The following is a 5,597-nucleotide window of genomic DNA, read 5'->3' as shown; positions in this document are numbered from 1 at the left end:
AATAAGACAATAGACTCCTGTCCTCGCAGAGCTGACGGGGAAACTGGCAAGCAGCTAGTAACTACATGCATCAGACGGGTCCAGCTGGCGATAAATGGAATGAAGAGAGTAAAATAGAATGGCAGATAGAGGGACCGAGGGGTGTGGGGCAAGGGGATCAGGGAAACCTCTCTGGAGGGAGAGTATCTGGGCTTCCCTGGTGGCTCAGACGGTAAAGAGTCTGCCTGCGATGCAGGAGGCCAGGGTTCAAGCCCTGGGTGGGGAAGACCCCCTGGAGACGGGAATGGCAACCCACTCCAGTATTCTGGCCTGGAGCATCCCACGGACAGAGGAGCCTGGCGGGCTGTGGTCCACAGGGCCACAAAGAGTAGGACACGACTGAGTGACTAACACTGTCACTTTTTTCATCTTTGCTGAGCCCAACCGTGGAGGGCTTCCAACACAGCGCAGCGGTAAAAGCATCCATCTGCAACGCAGGAGACACAGGAGGCCTGGGGTCAAGCCCTGGGTGGGGAAGGTCCCCTGGAGGAGGAAATCGCAGTCCACTCCAGTACTCTTGCCTAAGAAATCCCATGGGCAGAGGAGCCTGGTGGGCTACAGTGCACAGAGTCACAAGGAGCCAGACTCAGCTGAGCGCTGAGCAGGTGTGTGTGCAGCCAAGGAAGGGCCAACTGCCAGACCAGTCCAGAGAAGGTGTTCCAGGAAGAGGACTCAGACGGGACAGACTCCCAGGAGCTGACTCTCACTTGGCATGTTCAAGGAGCAGGACTGTCAGAGTAGCTGGAAGCATGTCTTTGTGCTACAGAAAGCTCAGGATGAATTTCTTACACATCCGAGGGCTACAGGTTTGGATTGGTGACCACGGGACTTTGTCCTTGAGCAGCCGTGGGCATCCCACAGCCTGAACATATCCTAGAATCAGGGCAGGAAGGAGACACTTAGAAACTGCTTCCAGATTCTCAGATCAAGGTGAGAGTGCGCGTCGGTGTGCTGGCATGCTGCTGGCTAACAGCCGCGCGAGCTGCCTCTGGGCCAGGCACTGTTTTAGCTTGATGGAACTCTTCTCATCCACACGACAGCCCCGTAAGAGAGGTCAGTCTCCCATTTCACCAATGAGTAAACGGAGGCTCAGGACTTCCCTGGTGGCTCAGACGGTAAAGCGTCTGCCTTCGATGCAGGAGACCCGGGTTCAATCCCTGGGTCAGGAAGACCCTCTGGAGAAGGAAATGGCAACCCACTCTAATACTCTTGGCTGGAAAATCCTATGGATACAGGAGGGTGGTAGGCTACAGTCCATGGGGTCGCAAAGAGTTGGACATGACAGCGATTTCACTTCACTTCAAACGGAGGTTCAGAGCTGAGAAATATCTTGTCCTGGGAGGCCCAGAGGTTAAGTGGTGGGCCAGGATTCAAATCCAGGCCATCTGCTTCCTGAATCCGTGAGGAACTATTAACCACTGCCTCCTCGGCGGGGCTGGGGGATTAAAAAGTGACACTTCTTCCTGGAGCTCCCATTTTGCTTGATGATTTGGGAGAAAGATGCTAAGTAATTTAACTGAAAAGTTCCCCAACACATTATTTTTGTACCAAAACAAACACAAGTTGATGACAAGAGTACAAGGCAAAACAAACGTGCATTTTTCAGGGAAAGCCCAAGACTTCGACAGAAGTTGTTAGCTTCTTCTAACTGCCTGAGAGCAATGTGCCGTTACACAGATGAGAAAACTGAGGCCCAGCCCAGAGAGCAGAGGTGACCCATCCCTAGGGCTGTCTCCCAAGGCAGCAGGTTGGCCCCGAGACCCTGAGAGCTCGTGACCAGTGACCTGCGAAGCTGCAGGGAGCTGGAAGGAAGACAGCAGGCACCAGCCCGCCCGCGCTGACTGCTTGGATGGCCCCAACAGCGCAGCCAGGACAGACCAGAGACGCTGACATCAGCTTCTGCTGGCCAGCACCGCGTGGCGGCCGATCAGGAAGACCGCACCCCGGGTCGGGGACTCCGCACCTACGCTCACGCGGTCAACACAGCCAGCCCACCCAGAGAACAGCCGTGCCAGTGGCCCAGAGGAGAGCAAGCAGGCGTTGCGCCCAGCCAGCCACCAGCCCAGTGACCCCTGCTCCGCCACACACACAGAGGCAAGGGCCCAACGCGGTGGTGAAAAGCACTGGGCAGCCCTGGCCTGGGTCTGAGTCAGCACACAGATGCAGCGGACGGAGGGGCAAGTGGACGCGCGGGTGGAATTCAAATAGGGAGCCAGAGATTAGGACAGGCAACTGCCAGAGACCCGTCAGAGAGGGGGAGGAGAGTGCGCACCCGCCTGCCAAGTCCGTCGTGTCCGAGTCTCTGCGCCCCCATCGACCTCTGTCCGTGGGGTGCTCCAGGCGAGAATGCTGGGGTGGCCTGCCCTTTCCTTCTCCATTGTGTGCCCTTCGACATGTACTCATTGTTATATCATGTAGCTCAGTATACTTTCAAGGTGCACAGATCATACGCTTTAGGTAGGTGGATAAATGCCGCGGTAGGCTGGAATCAGTTCAGATAGCTAGAAGCCAGTTAGACACATTTCTCCCTAACTCGGTTCAATGATAACATGTTGGTTACTTGAGATCAGTCTTAGTGGGAATGTTTACACCACAGAAATACACAGGTCAGGTCTTACTTTTTTTCTAGAGTTGATTTACCAGTACACTACTCGTTATACATGGTATATGATGAGTCAGCCAATTGTACACATCCCAGATGGACTATATATACATGTATGTGTGTATGTGTGTTATATACGTACGAATATATACACATGGATAAACACACATGTATATAAGGGAGACTGCCTGTGCGAGTTAGATGGATCGTTTAATAGATGAAAGATGCATATCTGCATTTTGTCAAATCTGTAATTTAGACTTGGCTGAACCTTATGAAACTGCTGTTATTCAGCTCTATTAGGTATACATCAAAAAGGCAAGTCCATATGGTTGTGAGAGAGTGTATGCACGTAGGTGAAAGCACCGCAGACTGGGAGTCGGAGAGGAGACCCAGGGCCCAGGAACTCCACCACTTAGAAGCTGTGTGACTCCAGGCAAACGGCTTGCCCTCTCTGAGCCTCTGTTTCCTTGCTAGAATTGTGAAGGCCCTGAGACCCCATTCCAGAGCAGCTGGAAGGGTTGTGGAAGGGGAGAGTCCGGAGCTCAGTTCAGGAAAGGTCTCCAAGGGGCCCCTCAGGCCTGAACCAGACCCACCAGCACACCCCCGCTTCCTGTCAGCTCTGAGCATCCTGGACCCCTCTCCAGAGGACCCTTCTGCCTGCAGAAACAGACTCTCCCATGAGGAAAGAAGCACAGAGCACCATTCCTGACCCCCATCCCTCCCCCATGCCTCCCAGCTCAAGAGTGACCTGGCGCCAGCTGACAGATGTCGCGGGCCGGCGCCTCGCCGGAGCCTGGCTGTGCTGTGACCTCCCTTGACCATCAGTCAACAGAGCGGTGACCAGCACTTATCCCCAAGAGAATCCATCATCAGTCCCTGCTCACTCATCCCCTTCCAGCAACTCCCTCTGGAGAAGGGCCAGGGGGAGCCTTTCCATGGGAAGCGTCAGTGGGACCCGGGAGCCTTTCCATGGGGAGCGTCAGCGGGACACAGGAGCCTTTCCACGGGGAGCGTCAGCGGGACACAGGAGCATTTCCACGGGGAGCGTCAGCGGGACCCGGGAGCCTTTCCACGGGGAGAGCCAGCGGGGACCCGGGAGCGTTTCCACGGGGAGAGTCATCAGGGACCCGGGAGTCTTTCCACGGGAGCGTCAGCGGGACACGGGAGCCTTTCAGTGGGAAGCATCAGCGGGACCCGGGAGCCTTTCCACGGGGAGAGCCAGCGGGGACCCGGGAGCGTTTCCACGGGGAGAGTCATCAGGGACCCGGGAGTCTTTCCACGGGAGCGTCAGCGGGACACGGGAGCCTTTCAGTGGGAAGCGTCAGCGGGACCCGGGAGCGTTTCCACGGGGAGAGTCAGCGGGACATGGGAGCCTTTCAGTGGGAAGCGTCAGCGGGACCCGGGAGCGTTTCCACAGGAGCATCAGCAGGACCTGGGAGCCTTTCCACCGGGAGAGTCAGCGGGACCCGGAAGCGTTTCCATGGGGAGCGTCAGCGGGACCTGGGAGCGTTTCCACGGGAAGTGTCAGCGGGGACCCGGGAGCCTTTCCACGGGAAGTGTCAGCGGGGACCCGGGAGCCTTTCCACGGGAGCATCAGCCGGACATGGGAGCGTTTCCACGGGGAGAGTCAGCGGGACCCGGGAGCATTTCCACGGGGAGCGTCAGCGGGGACACGGGAGCCTTTCCACGGGGAGAGTCAGCGGGACCCAGGAGCATTTCCACGGGGATAGTCAGCGTGGACAAGGGAAGCGTCAGCGTGGAGAGCGTCAGCGTGGAGAGGTCAGCGTGGACCCGGGAAGGACCCCAGGGTCTCGGCTCGTGTCACAGGCCGGCCCACTGCCCCTCTGGGCCTCGGTTTCTTTTCTGTACATTCATTCTACAGCTGTTAAAAATCAGCTAAAAGAGAAAGAAAATAAAATCCTGTGCCAGCCAGAGAAAGTGGCCTCCGGGTGACCCAGCCCCGGACAGAGAGACCGCACCTCTGCCCTTGACAGAGGCAGCTCTCAGGATTCTCGCCTCAGCCACTGGTGTTAAGGAACACGCGGAGACTTCACCTCCAGCTCTGTGACTTGCTGTGCAGCTTTGGGTGAGTGACCAAGCCTCTCTAGTCTGTTTCCTCATCAGTAAAATGAGGACAATAACCCTGCCCCACGGGGTTCTCATGCTTGCTAAGTACTTCAGTCCTGTCTGATCTTTGTGACCCGGTGGACTGTAGCCGCCAGGCTCCTCTGTCCATAGCATTCCCCAGGCAAGAGTGCTGGAGTGGGTTGCCATTCCCTTTTCCAGGGGATCTTCCCAACCCAGGGACTGAACCCAGTCTCCTGCACTGCAGGTAGGTTCTTTACCACTGCACTCCAGGGAGGCCCCTCTTTACCACTAGGTTTTTTAAAATAACATAAAGATAACATCTGCCATTTTTAGGGCACTGGCTACACGCCAAGCTCTGTGCCATAAACTTTATATGTTATCTAATTTCTGTCTACAATAACCCCGTGAAGTAGATACTATAATTCTACCCACTTTATGGAGGAGAAAACTGAGTCCCTGGGAGGCTAAGTGATATGCCCAAGGCACACAGCTGGCAAGTAGCAAAATCAGGTGGATGACCTCAGGCTGTCTAGCTCCAGAGGCTATGGGCTGGGCCGCTATGTCACAGCAGTAACAGACGTAAGATCCCTGACGTAAAGTAGATGCTGTCCACTCCAGTTATCGGATAATCTTCATTAATTTTTAATCCTTCTTTTCTTTGACTAAAAGGACCTTCTGAACTAGGACATTTCCTCCAGGGCTATGCCTTGGGGTTTTTGGATCAAGTCTGTGAAGGGAAAGGAGCTCTCCCGTTTCTTTTGAAGTAGATCAAAGCCTGGAGCAGATGAAGACCGTCCCTTCATCGGACACAATTTTGCTGTCCTCTGACGTGAGCCGTGTGTAGTCGGGGGCCCTCTCTGTGTCG

At 55.5% G+C, this 5,597-nt stretch overlaps 1 non-coding gene across 1 annotated transcript; it reads left to right on the top strand.

Moving 5' to 3' along the window:
- The first annotated feature begins 1,136 nt into the window (after window positions 1–1,136).
- On the top strand, window positions 1,137–1,209 carry TRNAR-UCG (transfer RNA arginine (anticodon UCG)). The gene has a single exon. It is a non-coding gene; the product is annotated as a tRNA-Arg (tRNA).
- The last annotated feature ends 4,388 nt before the right edge of the window (window positions 1,210–5,597 follow it).

This window comes from Ovis aries, chromosome 2, assembly GCF_016772045.2.
Source record: "Ovis aries strain OAR_USU_Benz2616 breed Rambouillet chromosome 2, ARS-UI_Ramb_v3.0, whole genome shotgun sequence".
Classification (NCBI taxonomy): Eukaryota; Metazoa; Chordata; class Mammalia; order Artiodactyla; family Bovidae; genus Ovis; species Ovis aries.
Note: the sequence above shows the minus strand (reverse complement) of the source record. Positions and strands in the feature narration are given on the sequence as shown.